At 45.3% G+C, this 20430-nt stretch overlaps 1 long non-coding RNA gene across 1 annotated transcript; it reads right to left on the bottom strand.

The window, feature by feature from the left end:
• Positions 1-2105: 2105 nt before the first annotated feature.
• LOC140407935 (uncharacterized) lies at positions 2106-14769 on the bottom strand. Its single transcript, XR_011939904.1, has 3 exons — positions 14660-14769; positions 9219-9591; positions 2106-2657 (listed from the first exon to the last, which is right to left on the bottom strand). It is a non-coding gene; the product is annotated as an uncharacterized lncRNA (long non-coding RNA).
• Positions 14770-20430: the final 5661 nt, after the last annotated feature.

Raw genomic sequence — 20430 nt, 5'->3', positions numbered from 1 at the left:
ACCGTGCCCCCCCCCCTCTCCAGGGGCCAGATCCCCCCGCACCGCCCCGAGGCCTCCGCGGGCCGCCCGTAGAGCCAGGTCCCGCCGGTACGGACCTGGTTTGATTTACGCCGGTGGGACCTGCCGAAAACGGGCGGCCGCACGGCCCATCGCGGGGCGGAGAATCGCCGGGATGGCTGCTGCCAGCGGCCGCCAACCGGCACGATTCCCGCACCCACCAAAACCCCAGTGCCGGAGAATTCAGCAGCCGGCATCGGGGCGGGATTCACGTCGCCCCCGGCGATTCTCCGACCCGGCGGGGTCCAGTTTTAGTCCCCTTATTTGAGGAAGGTTGTGGTGGCATTGGAGGCAGTTCAGAGGAGGTTCACCAGATTGATTCTGGGGATGAAAGGGTTAACTTATGAGGAGAGATTGAACAGTTTGGGATTATAGTTGCTGGAGTTTAGAAAAATGAGAGGGGATCTGATCAAGGTATATAAAATATTAAGAGGGATTGATAAAAGTAATGTAGACCAAATGTTCCCCCATGTGGGGCAATCTAGACGAAGGGTCACAGATATAGGTTGAGAGGCAGTAGATTTAAAACTGAGATGAAGAGGAACTTCTTCTCGCAAAGGGTGGTGAATTTGTGGAACACGCTGCCCCATTGTGCGGTGGAGTATAACAATAATATAATAATAATTGCTTATTGTCACAAGTAGCTTCAATTAAGTTACTGTGAAAAGCCCCTAGTCTGAATCACTAAATAGTTTCAAGGAGATACATATATTTCTCATAAAAAACAGGTTAAAGGGATATAGGGAACAGGCAGTGAGGTGAATTTGAGACCAGGAAGAAATCAGCCATGATTTGATTGAATGGCGAAGCAAGCTCGAAGGGCTGAATTGCCTACTTCCGCTCTTAATTCCTATGTTCCTATGAAAATCACTTCCATGTTCTTCTAACTCAGAGGCAAGGATTACAAAGAAGGTAAGTGGATTTGCATTTACTATTATATTGCACATTATCTAATTAATCTTTCCAGATAATACAAATAGTTACCCACAATAACTCCGACGTCCTTCCTGAGACATCACAGGCTGGATTCTCTATTCTTGAGATTATGTCCCCACGACATCATAAAAATTGTGGCCTTTCACGACAGAAAAACTGGCGTAAAAGGGTCACATATTCATAGCCCTGCAGGGGCTGCAGTGACCCGTCGGGGAGCTCGCAGATATGGGCCCCCACACTTCCCGGTCAGAGGCCGCGCATGCGCACGACGGCGGCCTCCAGCGGCCGTGCCGTGCTCCATGGCGGACTCAGACCGCGGAGCTGGACCTCCCAAATGTGCTCCGATCGGCTGCGCTTCCGACCCGGACTGCCCACCCAAAATTAGCCCGGTGATGTGTAAGGCCTCCCCTGCCCTCGGATCGGCCCGTCCCCGACCATGGCGGCCGCGGAATGAGTCCGCAGCCGCCACGCTAGTATCCCGACCGGCAGGATCATGTTAGATCCACGTCGTGGGAATTCGGCCTGTCGGGGGCGGAGAATTGCGGGGCGAACCTCCAGCAATGGCCGCAGGTAGGGGATACGCGGTGGGGTGCACTCTCTTTTCGGGGTCCAGAGAATCGGGGAACCGGCGCCGGTCCCAATTCCATGCGCGGAAATGGATTCTCCGCCCTGGCGTCGGCTCGGATTTCGGCGTCGGCGTGCGGAGAATCCAGCCCCACATCTCAAAAAACATTTCTGATCCAAAGAGGCAGCATAAATTTCTGATACACTTTGTTGAGACTTATGAAATTCAGAAATAATCAGAAATACATTTTAAACTGGTAAATAGCCATATGCTCGCATGATTGTAAGCTGTCGAAGTATGAAAAGAATTATATCCTGTGTTAATGCTTATCTAATGGCTGATTCTGGGCAAAAAATATGCCATCACTGATTTAATTTAATTTGCTAATTGTTTGACAGAAACAAGTTGATTTGTGATTCCGTAATATCAAATAGTAAATGTATTATAAAAATTAAATAAAAATGTCTTTCACATCACTTCCCTGATAATCAAGGAGTTTTAAAAGTGAAACAGAATGATAAAATAAAGGAATTGAAAGCTTGTCAGTCAGATTTGCACTCGATCTGATTTTGAACCATGGTTTACACAAGACTACAAACTGTTTACATGTTAATTGCATTGAAACGTTTTGCAAACTTTTAAAGTTACACCCTTGTTTTACATTAATTTGTCAAAACTCATTGTAGTGGCTTAAGGGTAAGTATGGCCTTGCTTTCGATGAAAGTTTGCAACATTGGCAACAAGTACATTATAAACAAGGCAAGAACTAATGATCAGAGAATTTAGCAAATTAAAAGACCAAACTTTTATATTTCACTCACTTTCTGTCTTGATAAGTTTCTAAAGGTCTTCTAGTGCTAGTTGAATATTAAACAAGTTTCTGTACAGAGACAATATGAAGTGCAAGTTTGCCACCAAATTATAGCAGCAACTCGACCAAGCATTTCCCCACAGATTAAACGCACTGACAATCTTTTCATCATTTTATGGATGTAGGTGCACCTGTGTATCTTCTGCAGGTGAAGTATGGATGCTGTGTATGAAAAGGTGGTAGACTTTGATTCTTCAGGAGTAGCTGTTGCCAATTCTCTGTGAACACCTAAAGTAGAGGGAACGTATAACAGAATCAGCAACAATCTAATTCCGACACACGCAACTTTCCAGTGAATGGAATTACTTTTTTTTCCTGGCTACACATTAAGTTAATGAATAATAGTGCACCAATATGTGTAAAATATTTAGAAGCAGGTAGCATTATTACCAATTGCAGATAGTAACCAGAAGATACGCTTCTTCTTGTCCATTGCTGGCTACTTCCACATATACAAGTCTGCTATTTTGAGAGTAATTTCAAGTCGAGTAAGCATCTGTAGATCTGATGGTCTAACTACTGAAGTGAGAGAATCTCTTGCTGTGACTTCATTCTACTCCTCTGCATGACCTCTATAATTCCCCCAAGTGTCTATTATGATATCTATCCCTTTCTCATCTCTCGTTGACATTATTTGAAAGCAGAACACCAAGTTCCCCATGTAGCCTAACGGGATTCAGCTTTATCACACCATGTCTCTCTTTCAACCCTGCCTCTGAGTTGTCATGCTGCTGGCCCAACAGTCATGATTGGATTTGCAGGAATATCCTTCAATTAAATATTTAAAAGCGGGAGCTACTGGCTTCGATCCCTAAAAAAACTCCATCCTAGCCACTGCAAGACTGAACTAAACTGTTCACAACTCTGGCAATCTATTTCACCCTAGATAGAACTTCCAGACCGATATGCCCTCCATCACCAAGACTGCCTACTTTCACCTCTGTAACATCATGTATCAGCCCATCTGCTGCTAAAACCCATGCCATTTTTGCTCTAGACTTAATATTACAACCTGCACATTGCAAGACATTCACTTTGACTCCCATAAACTTGAGCTGATTCAATGTCTGCTGCCCATTTCCTAACTTGCATCAAGTTTTATTCACCAATCACCTATTCATTCTAAACTACACTGCATTCCAGCAAAAATTCAAATTTGAAGTGTCTCATCTAGGAGTTCAAATCCTTCCAATGTCACGTTCTTCCCATCTCTGTAATCTCTCCTCCATCTATAAACACCACTAAGATCTCCACGTTCCTCCAATTTTGGACTCTTGTTGCATCCCCAATTTTTATTGCTTCACCGTTCATAACAATTTCTTCAGCTGCCTAGACTTAAGCTCTGGAATTTCCTCCCTGAGCATCTCTGCATCGCCTGCTTTAAGATGCTCCTTAAACCTAACTATTTGACCAAGATTTTTTTCATAGATTATCATAGAATTTAGTGCAGAAGGAGGCCATTCGGCCATCGAGTCTGCACCGGCTCTTGGAAAGAGCACCCTACCCAAGGTCAACACCTCCACCCTATCCCCATAGCCCAGAAACCCCACCCAACACTAAGGGCAATTTTTGACACTAAGGGCAATTTAGCATGGCCAATCCACCTAACCTGCACATTTTTGGACTGTGGGAGGAAACCGGAGCACCCGGAGGAAACCCACGCACACACGGGGAGGATGTGCAGACTCCGCACAGACAGTGACCCAAGCCGGAATCGAACCTAGGACCCTGGAGCTGTGAAGCAATTGTGCTATCCACAATGCTACCGTGCTGCCCTAAATTTTGATCACCAGTCTTAATAAATCATGGCATGGATTGGTACATTTCGATTGGTAATATGCCTGTGCCTATGAGCTGTCATACCCTTTTATGACAAAAGGACTCTTTTCATCACATTGTTTATCTGATATCTCTCAGCTATTTTGCATAATTTAATTGAAGTGCTGCAAGTTTGAGAAGGCCTGAAATCGAGCAAATGAAGGAAGACTTTCGGAGGTGGGACATGCTTCCACTGTCACTGGCTGGGAAGGTATAGACCATATAGATGACGGTTCTCTCGAGATTTTTGTTTGTTTTCCAATGTCTCCCTATTTTTATACCAAAGGCCTTTTTTAAGAGGGGTCAATGCTATGATCTCTGGGCTTGTATTGGAGGGTAAAACCCCGCAAATAAGGAAGGTGCTGTTGGAGCGGTGCCCGGGGGGGGCCCTACCGAACTTTAGGAATTACTAGGCTGGGTGGCAAATATAGCCATGATCAGGAAGTGAGTAGTGTGGGAAGGGTCGGTGTGGGAGCTGATGGAGGCGGCGTCTTGTAGGGGCACTGGTAACGGCACCTCTGCCGTTCTCGCCAGCTCGGTACTCCACAAGCCCAGTGGTGGTGGCGGCTCTGAGGGTATGGGGGCAGTGGCGGAAGCACATGGGAGTGGAGGGAGCGTCGGTGTGGGCTCCAATTTGTGGGAACCACTGGTTTGTACCGGGGAGGTTGGATGGGGGGTTTCGAAGGTGGTAAAAAGCAGGGAACGAGAGGCTGGCCGATGTGTTTATCGAATGGCGCTTTCCTTGTTTGGAGGATTTGGAGGAGTTTGAATTGCCGGATGGGAATGGGCTTCGCTATCTGCAGGTGAGGGACTTTGTATGAAGGCAGGTTTCAACCTTTCCACTTCTACCACCACAGGGGATACATAAGGAAGTTTCAAAAATGGGAGTGGGAGAAGGGAAGGTCTCGGAGATTTACAAAGAGCTCATGGAGTGGGAGGGAACCCAGATAGGGGCGGTAAAGCGCAGGTGGGAAGATGAGCTGGGTAAGGAGCTAGAGGCAGGTTTGTGGGAGGATGCTCTGAGCAGAGTCAACACCTACTCATCATGTGCTAGGATCAGCCTGATACAATTCAAGGTGGTTCACCGGGTACACATGACGATGGCCCGGATGAGCAGGTTTTTTGGGATGGAGGACAGGTGTGTGAGGTGTGCGGGGGCAAACCATGTCCACATATTTTCGGCATGTCCAAAGTTTCGGAAATTCTGGCAGGGATTTGCCGATGTCATTTCCATGGTGCTAAAAATGAGGGTGGCGCCGAGTCCAGAGGTGGTGATTTGTGGAGTGTCAGAAGACCCGGGAATCCAGGGGGTGAGAGAAGCTGACGTTTTGGCCTTTGCCTCCTTGGTAGCCCGGAGACGGATCCTATTATTGTGGAGGGACTCGGGGGTGTGGGTTAGTGGCATGGCTGGGTTTTGCAGGCTTGAGAAAATTAAGTTCGCCCTGAGAGGATCAATGTTAGGGTTCGTCCACAGGTGACAGCCGTTTACTGACTTCTTCGGGGAAAACTAAGCTGTTAGAAGATACAATAAGTATGGGGGGGGGGGGTAATGGGTTAGGGAGTATGGGGGGTGGGTTAGGGGATGGGGGGTGTAGGGGGAGCTAATTTAGTTTAGTTTAGGTGGGGTCAGCGAGAGGAGATGGAGGGACTTGGGAATTGTGTGTATAAGCCATGTTGGCCGGGTATGGTTGTTGGTTGGGGTGGGGGGTGTTACGCACTGAATTATGTTTACATTTGTATTTGTATCTTTTGTTATAAAATCATAAATGCCTTAATAAAATGTTTGTTGAAAAAAAATAAGTGCTGCTCCACTGCAGAGGAATAGCTGAGTTTATCTCAAACGAAACATGCACCGTGGCTTTTGGCAGCCTCTCTGGCACACTGCCCCTCTCAGGGCAAAGGTCTCACTAGTGACACCATCAGCTAGCCCACTCAGCCTACCATCAGCTGTCTCCAAGCCCTGCTTGTCCACCGCGTTCCTGCTCACATCTATCTTTCCCCCTGACAGGTTGCCACAATCTGTGCGTCGCACCCAGCACCCACATCACACTGCAGCTAAGCTCGCAGCAGACACACACTTCCCTGCCTCACCTCCATTTGTGGGACCCACCCAAACACAAACTCTTAAGCATTGAGGTGATTGGTGGCACACCGTGGCCCTCTCCACCGCACAACCAGGTGCCATACTGCTGGTGGGACAACACATGGCCCACCCAATGAATTTACCCACAGTAGACACCACTAGAGGCAGCACAGGGGCGAGAGAGCCTATCGCTGCCACAGGTTGCAGGATCCACCAGTACCCCTCTTGACAGGGGCGGGCGGTGAGGATAGAGACCCCATGTCAGTCCCGCTGCCACTCACAGATAGGGACATGGTTGCAGAGTGGAAGGTCACACATCGAGCAGGAATGACTGAGGAATGGGGGTGGGTTTGAGTGTAGAGGGTGGAGCTGCAGTGCAAATTAGGGTCACTATGTAGCCTGTTAGATCTGGATCAGTAATGGAATACTCATCTTGCTAACTTGTCTTCTCTTTTCCCACACCCACCTGCGGAGAATGAATTTTGGAGAACAGCCAGGAATGCTTGCTATCCACCTTGATGCAGATGATGTTACGGATGCACGGAGGCACAGGGCCTGCTTGGGAAGAAACCTGCACAAGAGGAGCCTGTCACAGAGAGCAGGACCAGCCAGTGAGGCTCCAGTGCCGGCCGTCCACTGGCCGAGGAGGTGTGAAGGTGGCGCCGCATCAGGGCACATGTATACCATCAACGCCTGTCCTTCAAGGAGATGGCAGGCCACATACGCCACTGAAGACTTCGGCTATCGAAGGAGACCTTGCATGAGGATATCCGCTCCTGGTGGCCGTCAAGGTGAGTGTCGCATTGAGCCTTTCTGCCTATAGGTCTTTCCAGGGGCCGAGCAGGTCTGGGATATCGCAGCCATCCGTTTACAGTTGCATCTACGCTGTGACACATGTCCTAAGCGCCTGGGCAGCAGACTATATAAACTTCAATCTGGACCAAGCACCACGATGTCCAGGCAGCAGGATTTGCTGCCACCGCTGGTATACCTCATGTCCGGGGTGATCGAAGGTGCGCATGTCCCCCTATGAGCATCAGCTCATTAGGTGTCCTTCATCAATTGTAAGGGCATCCCACTCTCTGAATGTGCAGATGGTGTACGACTACCATCTGCGCATCATGCGCCCGATACCCAGGCAGTGTGCATGACGCATACATCCTGCCGCACTTGTCAGTTCCCGGCAGCTTCGAGACAATCGCTTGGGTGAGGGGTTGGCTCTTGGGCAACAAGGGTTACCCGCTGAGCTTTTGGCTAATGGTGCCTGCCCGGAAGCCCCAGACCGACACGGAGAACACTATAACCACACCCATGCCGCAATCAGGAGCATCATTGAGTAGTGCATCGCCATCCTCAAGATGCTTTTCCGATGCCTGGACCGCGCTGGTGAGCTGTTAGAATATAACCCCAGGTGGGTCTCTAACATTGTGCTGACCTGCTGTGCCCTGCACAACATCACGCAGCAGAAGGGGGACATGCTTGAGGAGGAAGAATGCCAGGCCTCGTCTGACGAGGAGGGGGGCCAGAAAAAAACGGAGCCCAGGCTGACATGGCAGGCCGCCCAATGTGTGCTACAGGGCCACTACCCACGGGACTACCTCCAGATTTGCCAAATAAGAGGCCTGGCTACCAGAAGCTCTGCCACCTCTCCATACTGTCCACCTCTTTTCAAGTGATGCCCCCTTCCCCATAACTGCTCACAACCTCCCCTGTCCCAGCTCCCTTCACTCCATCTCACCACCCCATCTCGTCCTTCCCCATCCAAGGATCCTATCAGCATCACTACAGGGTGTTGGCCCTGGGTAGGGAGTATCAGCGGGCCTTGTCCACGGGATGGAGGTTGATGACTTGAGCTTTGGTGCTCATCTTCAGGCAAAGTCTGACTCCTGTCTTCAGAATCACCTTCCACTGTCCAACTTGGCTGAATCTGGCATCTGTAATACTGGGGACCTCTGAAGGAGGCAGAGATGGATCATCCACATGGCTGATCATCTGACTGAAGATTATTACATTGCTTCTGTCTTATCTTTTGCACTGATGTGTTGTGCTCTCCCATCACTGAGGGTGAGGATATTTGTGGAGCCTCCTCCTCGAGTGAGTTGTTTAATTGTCCACCACCATTTGCAACTGGATGTGGCAGGTTTCATTCCTTTTTGACTTCCTCATGGTTTGTTACCATAAGACATAGGAGCAGAATTAGGCCACTTGGCCCATCGCGTCTGCTCCGCCATTCAATCATGGCTGATATTTTCTCATCCCCATTCTCCTGCCTTCTTCTCATAACCCCTGATCCCCTCAGTTACAACTGAGTAGCTTGCTGGGCCATCTCAGAGCTGTGGATCTGGAATCACATGCAGCCCAGACCAGGTAATGACAGCAGATTTTCTTCACTAAAGGATATGAGTTAATCAAATGCATTTTTACGACAATTGACAATGGTTTCATGATCATCTTTGGACTTTTAATTTCAGATTTTTATTGAAATCAAATCCCAGCATCTGCCATGGTGGGTTTCGAAGCAGTCCCCAGTGCCTTACACTGGGTCTCTGGATTAGAAGTTTAGTGAAAATACCACTACACCACCCTTATGCCCAACTGCTCAGTTCAATACTTTGAAAGAACATATGACCTGTAAAATGTTGGGTCCATGCTTTCTCCAGAATACAATCGATTCTTTTTTAAATTACACTTTCAGTTTCAATCATTGCCACTGTGGCCTTCAACTTGGCACAAATCCATCTTCCATTGGTTAGTCATTATATTGATTACCTACACCTTACTTTTTTATGATATGGGCAGAGTGGAAGGCAGTGGCAAACCACCACTGACATAAACTGCTCAGAAAATCTCAGGATGAAGTAACAGTAGATAATGAGCCAAGAACCTACCTTCAGGCAAAGCGTACATGAATAAATTAATGGGCATTATTCAGATACAACCCAAGGACAAAAGTTCACCAACAGGTCACTTCAGAAAGATACGTTAGCTGTACTAGGAGCACATTTCATCAGCACCCACAACAATCTACTTCAGCTTCAGTACTTTTGGAATAGTATCTTGCATCATTTCAAAACGTAACATGTCTTTTCAACGTTCTACCCAAAATAGTTTCTGTTGATAAATATTTCATTTAATATATGAACTGATAGCTTCTGTAGAGACTGGTGCTAACAGTAAAAGGTTTACTCTTCCAAAATATTGAATAGGCGGTGACTGGAGTTTCATGGAAGCCTCCAGTTCTAGGAATATGGAGTGGCAGTCCTAGAAAGAAACAGAAAGAGAATGGATTTTAATCAATGGATCAAAGGGCTATTCATCACAACAGCAATGGTGATGGGAAGGAGTAATGTTCATCAGAACAAGTGTAATTTTGTGGAGGTTTAAAATCCACTTCCATAATTTAGTTATTTATAATGGATACCAGGAAATTGAACATAAGCTCTCACAGCTGTATCACACTTGGAACAATGAACTCAGTACTCCAACCAACTCTCCAAACAAGCAATATTTTCTCACTGGTGATGTATTATATGATTTTTTGCTGCCACTATAAAATCATGCCACCATTCTGATCTCTTGCCCACCAGCAAGGAAAACTAAGAGATGTTACAAACATAGTCAAAACAATATGATCCAAATGTGGGAGAGCTAGTAAGCCTATCAGAAAAGACTAAATCGCTTATTTTACTTAGATTAGTCAAATATCTGACTTGGCAGTTTAAGATCTTGCGAGTAGAGCTGAGTGGATCAACATAAAACTGAATGGAGCTGATTGTTAAAAACTTGAAATTCTATTCCCATCAAACACTTCATAAAATCCACAAGACTCTGATGAACACCAAATCAGACATGAACATTTTCTGGAGATTTAATATTCATTGACTCTTGTGGATAAAAATCTCATTATTTTGACTACTAAGGGAAATGGATGTGAAGTGCAATGATGTGTATTGAGTGTGATGGAAAATTTGAAGCGGAAAACTACTGATTATAAACTGCTTCAGGGTTATACAGACGGCAGTAATAAACTAAAAAGTGAAATTTGCAGAACAATGTCAGGGTGGGAAAAGTTTTAGTCGGACGTATTAGATACATGTTAATATGTACACTTGAATAAATCTATTTCTCAACTATCTCGCTGTTGTCTACCAGTTCACCACACATTTCACTTGGATTTGCTACATTAACGATGGTGAAGCTGTCCATTTTCATTGTCAATGCACCAGTGAGAGATCCAGCAACTTCGTGAGTGTTCACATTCTAATGTATAAGTGCAGAAACTTAGAGGAGGGGGTTTCCATGCATCTGCCGCTTTTGTCCATCTAGGTGGTAGAAGTCACAGATTTAGAAGGTGCATTTGAAGGAGCCTTGGTGAATGCTGCAGTGCATCCTGTAGGTGGCAGACTGTTGCCACTGTGCATCAGTGTGGAATGAATGGTTAAATTAATGGATGGGGGTGCTGCACAGTAGTTAGCATTGTTGCTTCACAGCGCCACAGTCCCGAGTTCGAATCTCGGCTTGGATCACTGTCTGTGCGGACGGTCTGCATGTTCTCCCCGTGTCTACATGGGTTTCCTCCGGGTGCTCCAGTTTCCAAGTCCCAAAAGACGTGCTTGTTAGGTGAATTGGACATTGGCTCCTTGATGCCACACTCAGGCAAATGCTAGCTTAATATCAAGGGCAGTCACTCTCAACTCCCTCTTAAGTTCAGCTACTTGAATCATGGTTGTAATGAGCTCAGGAGTTGAATTGAGCATCAGGTTACTGCTGTCCACTAATACGAAAATCTGACTTTTTCCATTTAATCAAGAAATTTTAACATGATTCCGATACTATTTATTACTTTAAAGAAAACATATAAACAAGATTTTTTTTCAATGATCAATCATTTCTGATTTTTTTTTCCAAATATAAACTGATGATGTTTAAAAGGTATAACAGGTTCTAATTTGTACACTTTAATCTTTTGTTGGAATTACTTTTTACATGAATCTGTGATGCCTGATACTGCAGCAGCGTAATTTTGACAGATTCTGCAGTTGTGGCGATTGTTCACTGTACTTTGGCCGTTTCATTTGCATTAAAAAATACTAAGTTATAAAGGGTCCTCGCTCCTTGCACATGAAATACTCAATTTGACCATTGTACAAGATTAGTTTACGCTTTTCTTTGAAGCCAGTGGCAAGCTCCGTTGATTCACTGTTGACTGCAAACTATAGGCCTTCGTCACATGATGGGAGCGTGGGAGCGACTGCAGTTTTGCGAGTTCTGACTCTGCTCAACTTCTTACCCATTTTTAAATCTGTTTTCACATTTCTTTTATGTCTTTTCTTGGCATACTAGGTCCCGAAGTTTGCTGGTCAATATCTCATTGAGTCGAGACAAAATGCTTAAACCTTCGTTGATTTGTGGCAGCTGGAAAGAGTTGGGGCGGCGCCTTCTCATTAGTGGCACAGCTGCTTTTGGAAGGCTTCCCACCCTGACGGTGTGGTTTTCAGACGGATAATGGCTGCTAGCGATAATGTTGGTCTGTCTGAATGTCTCAGCTCTGAAGCGAAGGTTGTCAAAGCCCAATTTCAAGAGTTTCTGTTGCTGTTATGAAAGCCATGGAGGTGCACAAGGAGGCTCTTGTAACAGAGAGGGCACTGTCTTTGGTGGATCAAGAGAGGACATTTAATCCTGTCTCCGAGACCTGGGTTGGGTTGGCCTTCTGAACCTTGGCCCTGTGTAGTTCTGTTCCTGATGTTGGCCAAGAGGGTTTTGGGATGGCTGAGCCTGCCGGGTCACGGGTTCCCCCACCCTCCTGCTGGAGTCTGGGTTGTTGACCGTTTGGGTTCAGGTGACATGGCATGTTGGAAGCAATGAGGTTTCGTGCTTCGATCGCTGGAATCCTGGGAAAATTTATCCTTGATTTTTGCTTTCTTCGTGCACTACCTGATATATGCCTCGAATCTCAGTTAACCTGAACTTCGCTCCTGTTAATTCTGTTGTTGTCTGTTGATGTTGTGAACTTTTCTGCTTGCATGGAAGTGAATTACTCGGGTGTGGTGTCCTGCACCGCTGATTATCTTGATTTAACAAGTTTATACAAGGTGGAGCGTTTGGGTTGGTGGGATTAGTTCCGTTCTTGCTTTATTCGAGGAAGATCCTCCAAGCGAGAGCTAATCTTTTTTGGCTGTGTCTTTTTCTTCTTCAGGTCCAGGCTGACTGTGTATGAACCTGTTGAGGGCTGGGATCTGTTGGACTCTTCATATGGGTCTCTCTCTTTGACTGTTCTAACAGCTGTCAGGGCTCTCATGAGTGAGGTCTGAATCGTAACATCTTAGGAGGTGGTCTGTGGGTTTGAAGGGTTACTTTTGACAGTTCTTCTTCATTCTTCTACTGACTTTGAGAGGTTTTGACGGCATTGCAACTACTTCTCTCTTAGTATTGGTTGGCCGATTGGTCCTCCTCCCAGGGCGCTCCCTGGTCTCGAGGTCTGTTTCTGGGACCAGTTTATATTCCCTTTTGTTCTCGGCCCCATGATACCTTGTTGTCTTCTCGAGAGTGGCACTGATGCTGGTGGTCAGTTGATCTGTTTTGTCCTTTGATCTGGAGCTGAGAAATGGGATTACGGAAGTTCAGGTTCTTGCTCTTCTTCTTGCTCTCTTTTTCTTCTTCTATGGGAGTCCTAGGCTGACTATTAAAGTTTAGTTGTTCCCGGTCCTCTCTTTGTCTTTGTCATCTCGAAGGTATAGGATGGCTGCCCGGTCCAGTCTGGATCTGGAGAAGAGTTTAAATTGCGCTGTAAGAGTTAGTCAATTTCCCCTTAGCGCTGGGATTCTAGGCATATTGTTCTCTTCTTCTGTCATTTTGCTTTGTAGCAATGGGTGAGATGTTATGCCTCTAAAGTTGTGCCTCCCTCCTCTGCAACCCCCATGGAGAAGGATAAGAGCAGCAACGTCATGGAAATACTGTTATGATCCTTGTGGAAACAAACTACAAACAACCCCATAAGACCAATATACAAGACTTCACTTTTATAACTTTTATTTTAACAATCACACCAAAATCAACATAAATTAAACATGAATTAACAGGAAAAATGCAATATGACCGATAAATTACACATAGCAGATACAAAGACATATCTCACACATTTCTCAGGCAGCCAATTCAGCACGTATAGCACTCATTTCAGCCACAATATCCTTCAAAACGTTGAACTTCTTCAAACCAAATTCCATCTCCATTTCTCTAAAGCTTTAGCACCAAGTCTCAACAAACACTGGCATTACTTCACCCAATTTTCACAAATATAATTTTCACTAATCAACACTTTTCCAGATCCCTTTCGCCTCTTCTCCTGGATCCAACCTTCTTTGTCTACTTTTCCAGCTGTGCTATAGCTTCCCTCTCTTCTTCACAAAACCCTGGTCATGTGGGGCCTGTTTTTGCACTATGCCAGTGAATCTAAAGGGTCCCCAAATGCCGATATAAAAGCTGTGTTCAAGATCCGAGCACTAGCAGCTTGCAGTCAAGTCTCTGAGAATCTCCCATATATAGGATCCTGGGTTTTAAGTATAAAGGGTAAAAGGGCTAAAGTTAAGAGGCCATGAAGAATCTTTATAAAATACTGGTCTGTCCCAAATGTCAAATTCTGGGCATTAGTTTAGTAAGTTGACAGCTATAGAGAGGGCGCAGATTAGAGTTTTAAAATGGATCAAAAGATAAAGAATATCAGTTTTGTGGATGGACTGGAGAAAAAGGGAATGTTGCCCCGGGAGAAGACTGAGAGATTTAATGGAGATATGTGAAAACTTGTGAAGGGTCTGGACAGAGTAGATAAGAAGGGACTGTTCCCATTGGCGGAAGAGCCAAGAACCAAAGAACACAGGTTTCAATTGATCGGCAAGAGAAGCAATGGCAACATTCAGAAAAGTGTTTGTGCAGCGAGTGGTTAGGATGTGGAATGCACTGCCCGAGTGTGAAGGACGCAGGTTCAACTGAAGCTTTCAAAAGGGAGTTGGAGAAGTGCCTGAAGGGAACTAATTTCCCGTGTGGTGGGAAAGGCAGGAGTGAGGCAAAGTGAAGCGTCCTTTAGGCTGCCAACATGGACAGGGTGAGCAGCCTCACTGGGTGCTGCAGCACTGGGCAAGGCCAGGCCAGGCGGGCCGCCTGCACAGGCTCCTTCAAACTTCGCCTCATTCCCCCTTCTACTTGCTTCCGAATAACCTCCGCCAATTCCCCACGAGCTGGGCCTTGGGCCTGCCCGCCACAAAGCCGCGGGGCGGAAATTATAGTTTTCAAGTATTATTTTATAAAAAGCACTCGTTTATTAAAAACGCACCCAGGGTCTAAAGGGCTGTGTATTGCCGTCGGTTCTGGTGAATTCGCGCCCTTTCTGTTCCCGCTCCAGCTGACGAGTCGAAAGCCGCCTCGAGCGCACCTTCCAGAAAGTTCACCAGCGGCCAGTGCGGCCGACCGCATTGCGCAGGCGCGCTCTGGCGGCCGACCGCATTGCGCAGGCGCGCTCTGGCGGCCGACCGCATTGCGCAGGCGCGCTCCGGCGGCCGACCGCACTGCGCAGGCGCGCTCCGGCGGCCGACCGTAGTGCGCAGGCGTTCTCTGGTGACCGACCGCACTGCGCAGGCGCGCTCTGACGGCCGACAACAGTGCGCAGGCGCCCGGCGCAAGGCGGGAATCTCGGCCGCACCGCCCAACGCATGCGCGCGTGTTAATTTGGCGGGATTTCCACGGGCGCGCGCAGCCCCTCTCTTAACGGCCGGGCGGCGTTGCCTCGTCTGTCGGCCGCTTTCAAATGGGTTCGCACCACCTGCCCCCGGCTGCCCTCTCTCCAGCTTTGTGGAATTGACTGCAGCAAATGATTCTGGTTCGGAGTGCACTGCCCGAGTGTGTGGAGGAGGCGGGTTCAATGGAGGCCCTCAAAAAGGCAGTTAGACTGTAATTTGAAGATAAAGAATGTGCAGGGTTGTGGGCTAGACGGCTCATTTGGAAAGCTGGTGCTGACTAGACGGGCCGAATGACCTCCTACTGCACTGTAACAATCCTGTGTTCAGAGGTAGAACCAGAAGTTGGCCGTTCAATTTAAAGCGAGGACCAGAAACGACATGTGGAAAAAGCCTTTTTAACGTGAAGAATGGTTAGGTTCTGAAGTGCTTTGCCTGGTAGTGCGGTGGAGACAAAACCAGATTTAAAAAGGAAATTGGAAGATTACTGTCATGATATTCAAACACACACATCATGATAGACACACCAACAGACAAATCAGAACACACAACACCACAACCAATCACAGACAAAGACAGAGACAGTATAAAAGGACAAACACGACACCTGGTGGGCAGTAGATCTGGGGACAAGGACAACGACAAGACCTGTTTTAAGATCACAGACAGGGAGTCCCCACGTGCAGAGTATCAAGACAAAACTGTAGATAATAAGTTTGAATAAAATAGTGTTGTACCAAATACAACTGTGTTGGCTCATCTGTGTGTCAGAACGCCCAACACCACAATTACCTGAAGGGAAAGTTTTGGAGAGCTATGGGGAAGGCAAGGAGTGGGATTAAATGAATGGCCTCCTTCTGTGCTGTAATCATTCAGTGATTCAATACGGCCCTTGAGCTTCTGCCTCAACTTCACTTTTCCCTTGAAAAGTGTCCAATAATTACAGTCACCCAGTTTGTAAGTTGAAACACAATTGCTGTTTATTTATAACAGAAATAAAAATTAAATATGCTGTAATTTCATCTGGATAGCAAGCAAGCTAACCTACTACCCCCAAAAAACTGTCCGACCCTCTACTCACACATACAAGACAGGCAAACACAGAAGGATGGAAAGGGGTAAAATAATAATAAGGTTTAAGGGCAAAAAAAAAAGTTCCTGCTGCAGATGATGAGTTCTTTGCAGAAGACATTCCTCCCACCACACTGGTTGATGGAAGCCTCCAGTTTACAGTTGGCGATGGTCTTGTAGAGTAATTTGTTCAGTACTCACAAAGCTTTCTTCTGGAGACATACTTCGCTTTTATTAAATTGGGCCTTCAACTTGAAGGTTCAACTTCAGGTCTGTTTCTTTCTTGAGACCCTTTGTCTCACATCAAACCCGGCTTCCAGCTCATGGATTGACTTCCATCCTTTGCAGTCGCGAGAGAATGATATCCCGTTTTACTGGGGAGAGAGAAGAACTCTTACACTGGATATTTAGAGAGAACATATCTGATCAGAGAGAAAGACTTAGAGCTGCTCCTTCCAAGCTTCAGAACTAAATGTGAAAGTAAAAACCCAGCCTTGTCTGTGAAAATCATCCAAGTAAGATCAGAACCAATCACCACTTGTTACCGGGCGCTTTGCCAGCATTTGGGGCCGCAGAGCGGAGCCGCTAATTGGCTGTTGTGGGGAAAATTTGCAACAGTGCATTGCGGTCACTGTATCCAGAAGGTGTACCTTAGCAAGACACCCTCCGTGTTCAAGTGAAGGCAAGCATCCAGCAGAGGGCAGCAGAGCGGAGCCGCTGATTGACTTTTGCGGGGAAAAATTGAATCTGTGCATTGCGGTCACTGTATCCAGAAGGTGTACCTGAGCAAGACTCCCTGTGTTCAAGTGAAGGCAAGCATCCAGCAGAGCGGAGCCGCTGATTGGCTGTTACGGGGAAAATTTGCATCTGTGCATTGCGATCACTGTATCCAGAAGGTGTACCTGAGCAAGACACCCTCCGTGTTCAGGTGAAGGCAAGGATCCACAGAGTGGAGCCGCTGATTGACGGTTGTGGGGAAAATTTGCATCAGTGCATTGCGGTCACTGTATCCAGAAGGTGGTTTGTGGAGGAGCTGTTGTCAAGTGACAGTTAAACCCCAAACACTTCTTCAGTGTTTCCCTCCCTATCTCCTCCTCTAACCAAAAAAAACAATCAGTGTAAGATCCCAGCCGAGTAAAGATCAAGAGGGAGACTCGAGGGCAGTTAGAAGTAGAAAGAAGTTGAACAGTGACGTCACAGTCATCAGGTAAGTGATTGGCTGAGGTGTGTTGATGAGGTAAGGCTTTTCTATTTCTATTTTTTTATTATCGTGTGATTGGTAACAATTTTTCTTTTTCCTTTTTCATTTATCTATTATTTGATATTATAGTTGTGTTATGGGCGAGGCGTTTTCAGAACCCCAAAATGTATCATGAAGTTCAACCAACCTCTCCCTTTAATGTATTTGTTGCTTTTCCTAGCACACGGCTTGTTCCCCAGGTGTGGGATTACAATTATGCACACGTGGGTTTATAAACACAAAACAATGTTTATTCCATGAACTCAACTTAACATCTTAAATAAACATTGGATCTCTTAACACCCCTTACTTCAAAGATAACTCCGAAAATATTGCAACAGTAAATAATTCCTCAAACTGTTCCTTCAAACTTCCAAGAGACTTTAAACAGAATCACATCAGGTTAAAGGTTGTACTATTATGAGTTTAAATCACCCAAATGATCCAGAGATAGTCTTTCATGGCAGACATCACAGCAAATCCAGCTCACTGCAAAACATAGACACTCACCAAGCTCTTTTCTTCCAAACTGCAGCTCTCTGGAAACACACAAACACACACAAACTGCTTTTTCAAACTGAAACTAAAAACTGCAAAATGGCTGATCTAAAGCCCAGCTCCACCCACTCTCTGACATCACTGTTTTCTTGAAGGTACATTGTTTAAATCTCCATGTCATAAAGGTACTCTCACATGACACCTCCCCCCAAGAAAAGAAAACCCCATCAACTTCAAGATGGTTTCATTTTTCACTTTTGCACCGTCGACTAAGAAATGCACACAGTAAATATACATTTTCATTTAAAGAAAACAACACACTCAAACAGGTATAATAACACCTTTCGTTCGTCTTCCTCCAAACGAAATCCTTCTCGATTGACAGTCTCTTTGAACGAAGTATCTGCACGATCCATCCATTCCTCTACTCCTCGGCATTTCTCTTCAGAATCAAAGTTCAATCTGACCACAAAGTCCGTTGTAATTCTCCAATACAGGAACATTGGTGATCACAGCTTTCAGACAGTCAAATGCCTGTTGAAAGTCCGCTGTCCATTGAAATTTTTTACGTTTCTTCAGCAATTCCATCAGTGGAGTAATCACACCACAAAACATTTGCACAGCTGTTCGATCAAATCCACTTGTGCTAAGAAATCGCATTATTTCCCTTTGTCTTGAGGGTATCGGAAACTCCGCAAGGAAAGTGATTCGGGCTTCTCCAAATTCACTTTCGGCTAGGTTCATCACCAAACCTGCCCCCTGAAGTCGATCGAAGAACTCCATACGATGTTTTAAATGTTCTTTCCATGTCTGGAAGTTGGAAATAAAAGCAAATTGTCCCACTTTCTCGATGCAATCCTTCAAACGTGGGATAGGATAAGAGTCCGTTCTTGTAACTGCATTTACCTTTCTGTAGTCCACACACAACCGTTGGGTACCGTCTGGTTTAGGTACCATCACTATTTTTAAACGTACTCTCAATTTCTTTGTTAACCTGTGCCAATTTTAAAGGGTTAAGTCTATATGGATGTTGTTCGATTGGAACAGCATTTCCCACATCTACATCATGTATAGCCATTTTAGTGCTTCCCAATTTATCTCCGCAAACTTGCCCATATGATATCAATAACTCTTTCAGGTCAGTTTGTTTTTCCTTTGGTAGGTAACTCAACAATTTATCCCAATTTTTAAGGCCATCCTCGTTTCCCAATTTAATTTGAGGTATGTCAAATTCAAAATCATCTGGATTTGGTTCATCACTTTGAGTTAGAATCATTAAAACCTCCTCCTTTTGCTCTCCTTCCCTTTCAAAGTACCTTTTAAGCATATTCACATGACACACTCGGTGAGTTTTCCTTCTATCTGACGATCTTACCGCATAATTCACCTCACTCAATTTCCTTTCAATCTGATAAGGTCCACAAAACCTTGCTTTTAAAGGTTCACCTGCCACTGGTAACAATACTAAAACTTTATCTCCACTGGCAAAACTATGAACTTTGGATTTCTTGTCCACTACCCGTTTCATCACATGTTGTGCAACTTTTAAATGTTGTCTTGCCAATTCACCTGCTCTATTTAATCTTTCCTTAAAATTTGTCACATAATCCAATAATGTAATTTCCGACTTCTCACTCACCAATTTTTCCTCAATCAATTTAAGTGGTCCTCTTACCTCATGACCAAAAATTAGTTCAAAAGGACTAAATTTGGTAGACTCATTCAGTGCATCCCTAATTGCAAACAATATGAACGGAATTCCTTTATCCCAATCCTCTGGATAATCTTGACAATAAGCCGTCAACATTGTCTTTAATGTCTGATGCCACCTTTCTAACGCTCACTGCAATTCTGGATGGTGCGCAGTTGATTTAAATTGTTTTATTGCTAAGCTATCCATAACTTTTTTGAATAATTTTTAAGTAAAATATGATCCTTGATCCGATTGAATTTCTGTGGGTAGTCCATATCTAGTAAAGAATTTAAGTAACTCCTCCACAATCTTTTTAGCTGTAATGTTACGTACTGGAATGGCCTCTGGAAACCTAGTAGACACATCCATTCTAGTCAAAAGATATTGATTCCCACTTTTTGTTTTAGGAAGCGGTCTTACTCAATCAATTATGACCCTCGTAAAAGGTTCCTCAAATGCTGGAATGGGTATTAAGGGCGCTGGTTTTATCACTGCTTGAGGTTTCCCTATCACTTGACATGTGTGACATGATTGACAAAATTTAACTACATCTTTATGTTGTCCAGGCCAATAAAAATGTTTCTGGATTTTAGCTTGAGTTTTCCTTGTTCCCAAATGACCTCCCACTGGTACCTCATGTGCAACTCGCAACACCTCCTTTCCATACCCGACCGGCAATACTACTTGATGAACTTCTGCCCACTTTTCATCCACCTGCATATGTACAGGTCTCCATTTTATCATCAAGACATCATTTTTATGGTAATAACACTCTGGTATACTCTCAGATTCCTCTTCCTTTTATGCTTTCTGATATATCTGTTTTATTTCTACATCTTTCTGTTGTAACTCCGCCAATTTTCCTGAAG

The sequence above is a fragment of the Scyliorhinus torazame genome, chromosome 2 (assembly GCF_047496885.1).
Source record: "Scyliorhinus torazame isolate Kashiwa2021f chromosome 2, sScyTor2.1, whole genome shotgun sequence".
Lineage (NCBI taxonomy): Eukaryota > Metazoa > Chordata > Chondrichthyes > Carcharhiniformes > Scyliorhinidae > Scyliorhinus > Scyliorhinus torazame.
Note: the sequence above shows the minus strand (reverse complement) of the source record. Positions and strands in the feature narration are given on the sequence as shown.